The sequence below is a fragment of the Hyaena hyaena genome, unplaced genomic scaffold (assembly GCF_003009895.1).
Source record: "Hyaena hyaena isolate Hyena2069 unplaced genomic scaffold, ASM300989v1 scaffold_115, whole genome shotgun sequence".
Classification (NCBI taxonomy): Eukaryota; Metazoa; Chordata; class Mammalia; order Carnivora; family Hyaenidae; genus Hyaena; species Hyaena hyaena.
This window is the reverse complement of record NW_024080747.1, coordinates 1,591,327-1,606,193: the sequence shown is the minus strand read 5'-3', so window position 1 is coordinate 1,606,193 and position 14,867 is coordinate 1,591,327. Positions and strand designations below refer to the sequence as shown.

Genomic DNA, 14,867 nt, shown 5'->3' with positions numbered 1-14,867 from the left:
GCAAATGTACCAATCATATAAAGTCTGCTTTTCTCTGCTTTGTGAAAGAAAATTGTACTCAGGCTCCTTTGGACTGCTGGGGCACCGAACAACACATTTACCTGCATTTTATTATCATGCAATCACATTTTCTTCACTCATTAGATGATAATGTTTTTATGGGTTCAAGACACTCAAAGTTGTTTTACTTGCCCTGGAGACTCTAGCAATTAGCATCTGACCCTCAGGGATGGGATTGTTTGACTCTACCCAGGAGAGGTAGTTGTTTGCACAAAACAGTTGATTCCTTTAAAAAATTCTTGTGGTGATGATTTTGTATTGTTTTTCAATTTGAAATCCTTGCCTACAAAGATGCTATGATTCCAGCACATTACAATAAAGAACACTGTTTGTATGATTTATAAAGTTTCAGCAGTATGGTAATTCACTGGTATTAAAACTTCATTTATTTTTGTTACTGTGATTGTCATTTTCTTGATTTCTAATTAATTTTCTCTTAATTTTGAATGTGTATTAAAATATGTGTACGTTTTTTGGTATGTGGCAGAAGAGACACTTTCTATTTAAAAAAAATGTTTATTTTGAGAGAGAGAAAGAGAGAAAGCATGTGTGCATGAGCAGGGGAGGGTCAGAGAGAGAGAGAGATACAGAATCTGAAACAGGCTCTAGGCTCTGAGCTAGCCATCAGCATAGAGTCAGATGCAGGGCTCGAACCCACAAACCGTGAGTTCATGACCTGAGCCGAAGTCAGAAACTTAACCGACTGAGCCACCCAGGCAGCCTGACACAGATTTATTCTAACACTATTATAGCTAAGTGTAGTGATTTGATCTTACATAGCTAAAATATAAGCTTCTTGACAAAATAGGTTTATTAATTTTAGGAGTACAGACAATAGATCATCTGTAAAAAACGTACTTGTTTTAAGCACTGGAATTCTCTGAAGGCCCATAGATAGGAAGCTTTGCTTTGGTAAAGGAAAAAAAAAATTAAATAATTCTTCTGCCTAAGCAGTCATTCAAGTAATATGAAGCAACTCCTATATGTAAATAAGTAATAGTAAAATGTGTAAGCAGAGTACAAAGGAGATAATATCCCTGCCCTCAAACAGTGTACTATTTTGTATTTGTAATATAGTATAAGTGGAGACCAGAAGAAATAAATCAAAGAATCTCAAATCATTGTATTTATTGAGCACTTAACATGCCTAACATTGGGTACTAGGACAGTGAATTAGAAGCTTAAGTCATTTTGAAAGGGCTGACCACTTAAAATAATTCTAACAAAATAAAAATATAATGAAATAATCCAAATAATAAAAGTACTAGAATAAAGGGATAACTTATGTGCAATAGGAGAATTAATTAGCTGAGTCATCTACCAATTTATCCGTGAAAGAGAAAAGGGCAGGACTGTGCAATGAGAAAGAAGGGACAGATGATAATGTTAATACTTGAATTTTGCCCCAACCCATATTTTCTCACTAAGAAGTACATGGGGGTGGGGGTGAGAAGGAACAATCAAAGAATAAGATTATCTCTTAAGAAAAAGGCAAGCCTTTTAACGAGGCCATAATTAAATATTTCCCTCAAATGCAATCAGCCTGCAGAATAACCCCTTTTTTTGTCTGAGTTGAGAACAATTGCTTGAAAAGGCTAGCTATTTGGCTTCCAGTTCAACAATCAGGAGATTCAAGCCATAAGAGGGCCCACAGTGGCTTGGGGCTTGGACCAGACCTGCTGACACTTTTAGAACACATGTGATCTCCAAGATAGTTCAAAGATGCCCAGACTCTGAGATACGTTGACTAGGCTTGGTTTGGTATGGTTTCCAGCTAGATATGAACAGGACATAAATATGTAGCTTGTTTTTTTTTTGTTTTTTTTTTTGTGATTTGGTTCAGAGACAATATAAATTACCATCAAGATGGATGTATCATTTATAAATATTACCAATAAGTTTGGAATCCACTGGATTCCAACTCCCAGTTGTATGTTACAAATTCCTTTTCTCTCCAGAGGCAACTACTACTTAGAATACCCTAGTGATTGTTTCAGATTAAAATGTTTGTATTGAGCTATTCTATTCTTTTACATGTCCTTTTACTATAAGCATTTTTATGCCACTATTGTTTTATGTGTTTTTTAAATTTCCCATTAATGCTATGATACTATCTGTAAAAGCATATGTATAGCTATATCTTTGTGATTCTCCTTTATGTTCAGTGATTTTCCTGGTGCAAGAGTTTCTTTAAGAAACATACCAAGAGGAGCACTTGGGTGGCTCAGTCAGTGAAGCATCTGACTCTTGATATCTACTCAGGTCATGATCTCATGGTCAGGCATGAGATTGAGGCCTCTTGGGGCTCTGAATTAGGCATGGAGCCTGCTTGGAATTCTGTCTCTCCTTCTCTCTCTGCCCCCTCTCAAAAGAAAGAAACTTTTTTAATTTTTTAAAGAGTCATATCTGGAAGTGGAATGGTAAGGATTTGGACATGTGCATTTTCATCTGTATTAGGTATTGCCTGATGCTTCTAGAATGAAGGTGCCAGTGTAAACTCTTCCTAGCATTTTGAGAGACACTGGGTTTCTCACTTCCTCTCCAATATCTGATCCTTTTTCTATTTTATGCTGTCACATGAGTATGAAATTATACTGTTGTGCCCGAATCGTGAGTCCCAGAGACCTCCAAGGAGCCGGCACCAATGCAAATACAAAAGGGTCTTTATTACAAGCTCGAGCAGGGGCTCACCCGCCTACTGGTGTCATGGCAGCAAGGTGAAGCGAAGAACAATAGCGAACAGGGTTTTTAAGGAGTAAGGGATGGGAGTGTTACAGTACATGTAGCATCATCACATAAGCACCAATTACAATTACAGCTTTGACCATTCGGTATCTGTGAGGTGTCGTTACTTTTGGTGGGACCCAATCATGACTTTTGAGAATCCTTTGAAAATGACCAATTATGAGGTGAGTTCAAAGGGCCCACGTGGGGTTCAGGCAAGCGGTGAGAAATTGGCTAGTTTGTGTCTGCAGTTCCCAGCCTTGACTCAGACCATAGGAATGTTTCTTTTTTTCTTTTTGATTAGCTGAACTGAGGGCGGTCCGAGGATGGCTTTAGCCTTGAACAGTCTGAGGCTTTTCCTGGGACTGGGACTGGGGCTATGTGCAGCCCGAGGTTTCTCTTAATGGAGGACTTAATTTTTGGCTCTTCAATACCTTATTATACTAATTGTTATTTTCCTGATTACCAGTGAGATTAAAGATATTTTCATGTATTTATTGCCCATTCAGTTTTACTTGTAAGTTTTTTCATCCCTTGCTGATTTTGTCTTTTTCTTTAAGAAAAAATTGACATGTAAGAGTTCATTTTTTTCTTTTTTTAAATTTCATTCCTTCTATTTAATTTACAGTTTTATTTTTATCTAGTATTTTAAAATTAAAAATTAACAAATTATTTTTAGTTTTAAAGAAATGAATATAGTTAAGGTTATGATTTTCCTTCTAAATATCACTTTAAGTTATATTCATGTGGTTTTTAAATATGCTATTCTTACATTAATATTTTTCTAAGTATTTTGTGTCTTTTGTGATTTTTTTTTTTTTTTTTATTTCTAGGAGAGAGAGAGACAGCATGAGCAGGGGAGGGTCAGAGAGAGAGGGAGTCACAGACTGAAACAGGCTCCAGGCTCTGAGCTGGCAGTCAGCACAGACCCCAACGAGGGGCTCGAACCCACGAACCGCGAGATCATGACCTAAGCGAAAGTCTGATGCTTAACCAACTAAGCCACCCAGGCGCCCCTTTTGTGATTTATTTTAAACTCATAGGTTAATGAAGAGTGAGTGTGTGCTGTGTATGTATATGTGTATGCCTGGTTAGTTTTCAGATATATTATTGAATATCTTGTAATTAATGAATTTGAATTTAATTCCCTTTCAGCGAGATCATAGCCTACATGATAACTGAATCATTGGAGCTGTAGCCAGTTTTTGAAAATGTTTTATGTATGCTTGAAAATAATATACTTTTGCTAATTTATGGATGCAGAGTTCTGCATATTAGAAAAAGTTTGTTCAATCATGTTTATTAAATGTTCTGCACTCTTTCTTTTTTTTCTGATTTACCCACTGTTTCTGAAAGAAGTGTAGTGAAATATCCAGCTCTAGTAGTGAATTTTTCTCTTTTTCCTTGTAATTTATCAGTACACACAATCTCTCCTCTCTCTCTCTCTCTTCTTTCATTGCTTTTGCCATGAAAGAGTGTTCGTTTTCATTGAGTGTCAACATCTTGGGAGATTGCTTATCATTTTTTAAAAAATTTTTTTAATATTTTTATTTATTTCTAGGAGAGAGAGAGACAGCATGAGCAGGGGAGGGTCAGAGAATATATCTTTATATTTATTTATTTTATGCTATTTAGCTTTAAGAGTGTAGCAGGTAAGCTGTACAGAGCTGATTTTTAAACTTTTAATCCAGTCTGTTCATCTCTGACATTTAGTGCTGATGTTGCTATGTTTGCTGTTTATAGTGATCTATATTTGGACTTGTTTCTTTCATCTTATTTGATAATTTCCACTACTTTATCTTTGCTTCTCTTTTTTCTGGTTGTCCTTTCAGGTCTTATGCTGGATTGATTGAGTTTATTTATTTCTTTTTTCCTCCTCTTTTTTTTTTCTGTCAGAATTCTCTCATTTTTATCTCACTTTTTTCTCCTATTACTAGTTCACCAGTTCCTCTATTTTCCATTTAACTCTTATTTTTTAAAACACATTCACCTAAGCTAACAAGTCTTTTGCTTTCTTTATGTCATATTCCAAATGTTACGAGGACATTAGGACTCTTTAACCCAAATCTCATGCCAGTGCCTACAACTTTTAGTGTTCAAACTGTATAAAATGATGGTATATCTTGGTTCACTACATCCCCAACTTTTTATTTTGAACAATGTCAAACCTACAGAAAAGTTGAAAGAACAGTATCCTAAGCACCATATACTCTTCACCTAGATTCAGAAAGTAGCATTTTGCCACCTTTGCTTTCTCTCTCAAGTATGTTACTCATATCATGGAATACTGCTCTCGCATCTCGTCAGAAAACAACCTTCTTCTGTATGACCACAAAGCTGCCATCACATGCAGGAAATTCATAGCACTGTCGGAATATCAACCAATATCCAGTCCATATTCTAATTTCTCTCATGGCTCTGAAAATAGCCATTACAGCGTTTTCTTTTCCAAATCCAACATCATTTCAAGGACCATACACTGGATTTTGTTGTCATATTTCTTTTTCTTTATGTTTATTTATTTTGAGAGAGAGCCCTTGTGAGCATGGGGGAGGCCAGCAAGAGAGGGAGAAAGAGAGAATCCCCAGCAGGCTCCATGCCATCAGTGCAGAACATGGTGCAGGACTCGATCTCACCAACCATAAGAACATGACCTGAGCCAAAATCAGGTGTCTGACACTTAACAAACTGAGTCACCCAGGTGTCCCATCACATTTCTTTAGTTTGCTTTAATCTGGAGCAGTCCCTGCCTTTTATTTTCTTTCATAATCTTGACATTTTTGAAGGGTTCAAGACAGTCAGCTTGTAGAATGTCAGACAGTCAGGACTCATTTATTTTTCCTCAGGAGTAGGTTAAGCATTTTGGACCAAAAGACTGTATAGGTAAGTTTTATATTTTCTATCAGGAGGCACATAATAAAAGGTTGTCCAGTAACTCTTACTGCTAGGCTGGATCACTTACTTGGCTAGGGTGGTGTTTTTCATATAACATTACTGAAAACGTCTTTTTTCCCCCACTTTTAATAAGTAAGTAATATATAAGAGCTCCTATCCTTCCCTTTTTTTAAAATGTGGACAACTGTATTGAAGAAAAGTATGTATATTATTACTGTGTTGCTTAGTGGTTTCACAAATTGAGTGCTACTGTGCAACTCATTGGACTCCAGCCTGAGATGTAGAATATCTCCATTATTCTAGAAGCTCCCCTCATGCCCTCTTTCAGGTACTTCTTCCTTCAAAGGTAACTACCATCTCAACTTCTAATGTCACAAGTTGATTTTGCCTGATTTTACACTTTGACCAATGTAATCACACACGATGTATGCTTTTGTGCCTGGCTTCTTTCACTCAACATATTTGTGATGCTCTTGTGTATTGCTGCATGCTGGTTATATATTTGTTCATTTTTACTGCTGTTTAATACCCCACTGTGTGCATATAGAAATTATCCATTATCCTGTTATGGATTTTTGGGAAGTTCCCAGTAGGAATATTAAGAATAGAGCTTCTATGAACATTCTAGGACATTTCTTCTGTTAAATATGTCCACCTTTCTCTTTTGATATATTCTAGCACATTGGATTTGTTGGGTCACAAGGAATGCTTAAGTTCAGTTTTCAAAGTGATTATATTAATTTACTTGCCTACAGGAGTGTTTAAGAGTCTTAGTTACTATTTATTTTTTGTCAATACTTTATATTACTGATCTCTTTCATTTTAGCCATACTGGGGGGTATAAAAAGGAGTATTAGCCCACTGCTAAAGCTCTCTAAATTAATCTATTCAAAAACATTTTTAGGGGTGTCTGGGTGGCTCAGTCGATTAAGCATCTCTGACTCTTGGTTTCCGCTCGTGTATGATCTCACAGTCATGAGATCAAGCCCCATGTTGGGCTCTGTGCTAAGTGTGGAGCCTACTTGGTATTCTCTCTCTCTATCTCTCTCTCTCTCTCTGCCCCTTCCCTTCTCTCTTTCAAAATAAATAAACATTTAAAAAAGCATGTTTAAATAATCTGTACTAAATTGTATATGCCAAAATCTATTGCCTGTTCTTTTCTCACCATTCATGTTTTCATTCAGCTCCTGCTTTATTGATTCCATTTCCTTCTTGATGTAGAACTTGAGAAATTCTTTCCATGGGAAAATTGCATAATCTTTCTAACTTCATTCATCTTGTTTATTTTACTTTCACTTTAATGATAATTTAGTTGTGTCTGGAATTTGAGGATGACACTTATTTTCTCGTAGCCCTTTAAAGATTTTTTTCCCATTGTTTTCTTATAATAGTTGTTGATGTGTAGTCAGCTATCAGCTTAATTGTTTCTTTTCAGGCAATATATCTTTTGTTTTTGGTGGATTTTGATATTTTCTCTTTTTGATAATGATATGTTAAAAGATCACACTACAGTGTATCAATATGGGGACTTTAATTTTTTCTGGCCCAAGACTTGATGAAATCAATTTTTTTTTGAGATGTATAAGTTTCTTGTGTGCTAAGATATTCACGTGCATTATTACTTTGAATATTGCTTCTCTATTCTCTTTAACTACTATGAGTTCTTTTCATTATATTTGCCTTATATCTTAAATTCCCTTTCATATTTTTTCACTTACTTATTCCTCTGTGAAGGATTTTGCATGATTCTCTTGGATTTCTCTTTCTAATTCACTTAACCTAATTATATTATATTATATTGTTAAATTTGCTTTTTCGAACTTTAGAAATTATAATAATTGTATATTTTTATTTTTATTTCTAGAGGTTTTTTTTTAAGTTCCTGTTCTTTTTTAATGCCACCCTGTTTTGTCATATGGCTTTCTTTCTTTCTGAGCATTGTAAATAATTAACAGTCCCTTTAAAATTGTTTCATTTTCTCCATTACCAGTGTATTATACACATTCTCCATTCATTTTGTCAAGTCACTCTTTTGTGGTTAATTTAGTCAGAGAGGTTGTCATTTTTTAAAATTACAAACTCTTTTTCCATGGAGTTCATCCCTATGGCCGTCCTATTTCCACTGATCTCCAGTAAATTTTTTATGTTAATTTCTCAGTTTGAGGATTTTGTACCTTGTGTATCACATGAATTCAGACCTCTAACCTTGAACTCTATTCAGTTTAAGTTTTCAGTATCTTGTGGCTGGTTATATTTCAACACACAGCGGTGGGTCAATAGCAAACTTCCTTCTAGTTATTCCAGGAATTTCTTGTTTCCATTTCACTTATGAAACAGTCTTACTTGACTTCCAGCTTTATGCAGGAAGTTCAGTTCCAGGTCCCTGCTCCCAGGATTCCCTGGTTTAGTGTCCCTTTCCCATGAAATCCAAGTCCTGAGCCATTAATTGATAACTTATTCCTTATTTTCCTTAAGCCTCATGGCATTGATTCCAACTTAGCATTCTCACTTTGAGGCACTGAGCATGTCTGGTATCTGAGAATTTCCCTCTCTTGGTTTTATTCTAGATTATGTATTTAAGGCCTTTTATAGGGGGTGTGGGAAGACTGTTAACCATTACCCAACATTTCAACTTCTGTACAGCAGCTTGGGATATTTCCTTATCCAGTATGTCTTCTACAAATGGTGAAAGCTCTGGGTTAATTTTGTTGACAGAATACTTCTTTGCCTTGGAATCTGCTAGGAGAGTTACTACTAAAATAGGTGAACTAGGTATCTACTTACTTGATAATGCCCATATTTACTAATTTAATATCCTTTTGTAATGAAGGAAAATCTTTGGAGCAATAGGAAACTTGAAGTTTTAACAAGTGTCACTGACAGAGGAAGGTCACCAAAGATATAATTTCCACCAGTTGGCCATAATATTTGAAATTCTGCCATTAGGAAGTACTTTCACATAGTTATTTTTTTTAATTTCTAAGACTCTTAAAAATCATTATGTCATAATCTGTGATTAATACTCACTAACTTTTTTCTTTATTGGCCTTATCTGATTATTGTCTCATAACTCTAAAAACGATACGCATGCCCACAGTCTAGGAGTGTTGATTTTTATAAGAAGAAAGTCATGTGAGAAAACTCTTACTATAAAAATGCCTCACAGGCAACATGATTTGCTCATTCCATGATTGAAGACATACACACACACACACACACACACACACACACACACACACAAATGCATCCATAGTATTTCTTAATTTGAAAGCATAATTTCTTATTACAGATTTGATTTTAAACTTATTTCATGTTTAACTACCATTAGTGCTAAATACTTATGAACTTGAAAAAAATATAGCATTTCTTAATCCTTTACAGGACAAAAAAATACAAAAACTTTGAGACATAAGAAATAATTAAGGTTTTAGGTGAAAACATTTATTGTTGTTAGGGCTTGCTTATCTTCCAAACTGTCAATTAGATTTAGAAAGTCTTTAGTGCTTTTCCAAACGCATGAGGTACAGTTTGTACAAATTCAGAAGTGACACTCTAATTCCTCACTATTAACTATAAACAGCTCAACCAGCCCCAGAGGTTTTGCCTCTTTACCAAGCTTGCTAGGTGAGTTTGCTGAAAACCGTGCATCACCAGATACTCAATTATGATTTCCATAGGTTGCCACACTATGTCCTTAAGCTATCATTTAACATTCTGTATTTAGATAAATTTAAAGTTTTACTTTTCCAAAGAGACAAATCATTTTATGGGAGCCTGGGTGGCTCAGTTGGTTAAGTGTCTGACTTCAGCTTAAGTCAGGATCTCACAGTTCATGAGATCGAGCCCTACATTGGGCTCTGTGCTAACAGCTCAGAGCCTGGAGCCTACTTCAGATTCTCTGTCTCCTCTCTCTCTGCCCCTCCCCCACTTGCTCTCTCTCTCTCTCTCTCAAAAATAAATAATCAACATTTTTAAAAGTTTTTAAAAGAATCTTTTTGTTCATTTTTGGATTAGAATGTTATAGGAACAGGAGGAAACAATCTAATTTCTTCTTGCTTTTTAGAGTTGTTCTTACTCTTCTGTGGATTTCAGGCAAGCAAAGTGTTAGAGGCTCAAATACATCTTCTCAAAATTCTTATGTTGAAGTCCTAACCTACTTAGTACCTCAGAATATAGCTGGATTCTTAAAATGAGGTTTTCAAAGAGGTAATTGAGCTAAATGAGACTTTAAGGGCTAACTCCAAGCCAGTCTGCCTGGCGTCCTTATAAGAAGAACATGCACTTGTGAAAAAGAATGACCATGTGAGGACACAGTGAGAAGGTGGCCAATGCAAGACAAAGAGAGAGACCTTAGGAGAAGCCAACTGTACAACACCTTTATCTTGGACTTTTAACCTCCAGAACAATTAAAAAAAAAAAAAAAACTGTTGTCTAAGCCACCCAGTCTGTGGCATGTTTTTTGTTGTTGTTATTGTTGTTTTATGGGAGCCTTAGCAAGTATTAATCAAACTAGTCACTCGGTTTGTTCAGTTTCTGCAGTAACAAATGAAAACCCTTGCCAGGAATCACTTTCTTTAGTAGTCTTAGCAGCCTGGTTAAGACAAGAATGTATCTACCAAACTCTTAGCAAAACAAAACAAAACAAAAAATAATCAACAAGACTAAACACACAAGCACACCAAGAGAATCCTTTATTTTCTTGAGAATGCAGCAGGCACCTGTGTATCTTTAGCATACAAGCATTTTTCTGGTTTTTTGGGGTTTTTTTCATGATTCTAGTCAACCCGCCAATATGTTAGTTTCAGTCGCCCAAGTTCCCCGTCTAAGTTATCCTTCATAAGCAGTTGTGAGGGCTACAGAGAGAGTACTGGTACTGTCCTTAAGTGGATTTAGTGGCCTCCACAGAAATCAACAAAGACACAAAGCACTGTTTCTGAAAATTATTAACCTAAGGAGTAGCCTTTAAAAAACTGAAGAATAAAAACCCAGTAAAATAACCGACTTCTTTCATGCCTATAATTTTTACTGCATATATTTTATGAAATTGTAAATATTTCATTTTTTATATTTTAAAAATACATTTCACAGGGTAGCTGTTCTTCACCTAGTCCTCCTATAGCAGTCCCTTTCGTTCCCTGATGTTTTCTCTCTTCAGTTATCAGCAATAATGTTAAACATAAACAAATTGTTTTCTTCTTTGCAGATTCAGAAGTTTATAAATTTAACTACCATAATATAATTCTAAAAATACATCTAAAAGAGGATCTAAATTTCTCATTTTGATTACTAGCACTTAAAACTGTTTCCAAGCCTGTTCTCATTTTTAATTTTAGATCTGCTTTTTCAACCTCAATCTTAACCATGTACAGTTTACATGTCCCACAGAAAAATCAAAGGTAGTGTGTTTAAAATCAAATTAATTATCTTGCGCGTTGGTGGTATAGTGGTGAGCATAGCTGCCTTCCAAATTAATTATCTTGCCCCCAACCTGTTCATCAATAGTTTCCTCCCTCAGTGACCAGTACCCGCTGCTAGTTCCTTGCCCAGGCTCTCCCTTTGTACCAGTTTCTCCTGTGTCTGCCTCTGTACATTTCCAGTCTCTCATGGTCCCACATATGTTGCCTCCATTTTTGATCCCCACTGCTTCTGTCTAATGAAGACCATTAGCTCCCATCTTTGGGCCATATTCTCCAGTTCACTTTCTACAATGCCCCCAGTTTGACATTTCTAAAATATCTGTCTGAATCTACCCAAAATCATTCAGTAGCTACCAACTGTTCTTGCCAATCTTTGGCCTTATTTCTGGACACCTTTGTGTTCCAGAAAATGCCCGTGGTCCTTTTGGAAGTAATGAACATTATACCTATCTGCATCACAGTCTCTCTCACCTGTATTCCTGTGTACACTTTGGGTTTCAGTTAGGTCATTTCTTCTAGAAAACCGCTCACCTGCCCACAGCCTCAATTAAGTGTTCTTCTTGGGTGTTGCCACAGAGATGTGTATTTACTCTATGTTAGCACTTTTCTTTTTTTTTCTATGTTAGCACTTTTCATACTGCATTAAAAATATCTTAACTCAATTGTGTCTTCCCACCAGTCTGAAAGTGCCAGAAGACCAAAGCAGTTTTTATGTTGTTCATTGTTGTATGTGAATAGAGTCTGGCACATAATACATGATTAATAAGTATTTATGAAATGAACAGATAAAAAGTAATGAGTAAACAGAGATTACACTATTTCTGATGGACCTTTTATTTTGACTTTTTGTTTGAATGTTTAAGTGATCATTCAAATATGCTTGAAAAATCCAGAAGTTACCTTAAGTGAACTTTTATCTAATTCTTCCTACAACTCTCAAGGATAGTTTGATGATAGGGAAGGAAAGTTAAATGGTACTCACTCCAAATGCATCAAAATGTTGACTCATTAGGCCATTTTTGTTACTTAATAATAGAGCAAATAAATAAGTGCTGTGACTCATTGTTCTTCTCCAGTGTAATGTGTTTTTCCTAGTGGTTTCTATTTACCCAAGAGAAGTTAAGCCTTTTTTCCAAAGTACATGTGTAAAAACTAAAGGATACTTTAAATTTCTCAAAAAAAAAAAATAAATAAAACGGATAGAGATTTTAAAATGAATTGATCATAAAGATATATACCCCTCTTGTTTTTCTGTCTAGGGGCAGGGGGACTACTCCAAACAAGTAAGAAGTTACAATCTGAGAGAGAGATCAAGTTGAAGGCAAGAATTCCTTTATCCTTTATTGTCTTGACATTTATATGTTGGTCCAGTATTTTAAGACAGTCTGTGCATTGCACAGCTGTGTCCTGCACAGGGAAAGTTGCTAGCATTAAGGACATTTCCCAACACAAGTCTCTCTTCTGCTGACCACACCTAATTCTTTTACATTGATTAAATATTTAAGAACAGAAATGTTCTGCATTTAAAAACACAATAAACTATGCCAGTCTAAATCAAAAGTTTTAAACTGTCCAACAACCCCAAGACTTCAGGCTAATCATTCACTAGTAGAATGATAAAATTTTTCTAAACTGAAACGAAGTTCCTAGATGCTGCATTAACAACATCGGAAGTGGAAAGAACTTGAGGGCAACATTTTCTAATTTCAGGATTTATTCCCAAAGGACACAGTGACTATTCAGTGGGGCCTCCAAAACTGAAAGAACTAAAAGTTATTTTTTGGAAGTTTACTACCAGGATCCAGCATCTTGACAGACCAAATGGGTAGGTGGTACCTGTAGAGAAACCTGCACTCCTTTAACTCTTCTTAGAACAAATGAAGGAACAAATGGACGTTTCTGGAAAAGACTTTGCACCTTAAGAATTTTTATGGCTTACTTTGTGGAGCTTCCCAGCCCGACACATTTCTTGCCTCTACCGCTGCCAACATATTGGAACACAGGCCTTAGAGAGACTGCATAAGTGACTCTGTTCATCTACCTTGCTAATAATGATGTGTTCAGCCTTTCTATTTTATCTTGATTTACAGTGTCTTAAAAATAAATATAAACATTTTAATATTTGATGTCAAATTATCTTTACAAAAGTACACTGATCACGTTTCTTAAAGAAAATTTCCTCATTAAAGTTGTCACCAAGTTGTCACCGGGATATTAAAGGTAGAAAAACTTGAGAAGCAGTCTTTATTCTTGTTCTCTAGTCAAAGGAACTTGGCTCTTTAAAAAAATTTCCTTAATGTTTATTTATTTTAGAGAGAAAGAGAGAGAAACAGAGTACAAGCAGGAGAGAGGCAGAGTGAGAGAGGCACACACAGAATCTGAAGCAGGCTCCAGCCTCTGAGCTGTCAGCACAGAGCCTGGTGGAGGCACAAACTCATGAGCTGCAAGGACACAACCTAAGCTGAAGTCAGACGCTCAGCTGACTGAGCCACCCTGGTGTGCCAGGAAATTATTTCCAAGGTCATTAAAAAATTTGGTTCATAGGGCACCTGGATGGCTCAATCGGTTGGGTATCTGACTTTGGCTCAGGTCATGATCTCATGGCTCATCCATTTGGGCCCTGTGTCAGTCTCTGTGCTGATAGCTCAGAGCCTAGAACCTGCTTCAGATTCTGTGTCTCCTTCTTTCTCTGCTCCTCTCTCTTTCAGTGTGTCTCTCCTTCAAAAATAAATGTTAAAAAATTTTAAAAACCAAATTCAGACCATGATTTCTTTGGGCCAACTGTTATTCAACAGACCATTGAAAGTCCTAGACACAGCAGTCCAACAAGAAAAAGAAATTAGAGGCATCCATATTGGTAAAGAAGAAGTTAGACTGTCACTATTTGCAAATGACGTGATACTATACATAGAAAACTCTAAAGATGCCACTAAAAAACCACAAGCAATAATAAACAAATTTAGTAAAGTTGTAGGATACAAAATTAACACCCAGAGATTGGAAATGTTTCTATATACTAATTGTGAAGAGAATTGTGAAAGAGAAATTAAAGTAACAGTTCTATTTACAATTGCACTAAAAAGAATAAAATACCTAGGAATAAACTTAACCAAAGCAGTAAATACTCATACTCTGAAAAATATAAAGCCCTGAGAAAAGAAGTTGAAGATGACACAAACACATGGAAAAATGTTCCATGTTTGTAGATTACAAGAATTAATATTACTAAAATGTCCATATTACCCAAAACAATCTACAGATTCAATACAGTCCCTATCAAAATAACACCACCATTTTTCACAAACTGGAACATATAATAATAAAATTTGTATGCAGCCACAAAAATCCCAAATAGCCAAAGAACTCTTGAGAAGGAAAAACAAAGCTGGAGATATCACAGTCTTAGATTTCAAGATATATTGCAAAGCTGTAGTAAAGCAGTATGGCACTAACACAAAAATAGTCACATAGATCAGAACAGAATGAAGAGCCCAGAAATAATCCCACCATTAAATAGTCAATTAATCTATGACAAAGGAGGCAAGCTATACACTAGGGAAAAGACAGTCTCTTCAATGAACAGTGCTGGGAAAACTGGACCACTACATGTAAATGAATAAAACTAGACCACTTTATAACACCATATACACACACACACAAAAACCAAAAACCTCAAAATGAATTAAAGACCAATATGTGAGATCTGAATCCATAAAAATCCTAGAAAAGAACACAAGCAGTAATTTCTCTGACTTTGGCCATAGCAACATT

General features: G+C 35.7%; 1 protein-coding gene and 1 long non-coding RNA gene across 2 annotated transcripts in view; one reads left to right on the top strand and one right to left on the bottom strand.

Annotated features, from left to right (window-relative positions):
• Positions 1-12,412, top strand: part of LOC120234748 — a 245,290-nt gene extending 232,878 nt beyond the window's left edge. Inside the window, exon 3 of the long non-coding RNA XR_005529187.1 lies at positions 12,356-12,412. This is a non-coding gene — a long non-coding RNA (uncharacterized LOC120234748). The remainder of the gene's footprint in view (positions 1-12,355) is intronic.
• Positions 1-14,867, bottom strand: part of CCDC192 (coiled-coil domain containing 192) — a 203,210-nt gene that overhangs the window by 91,445 nt on the left and 96,898 nt on the right.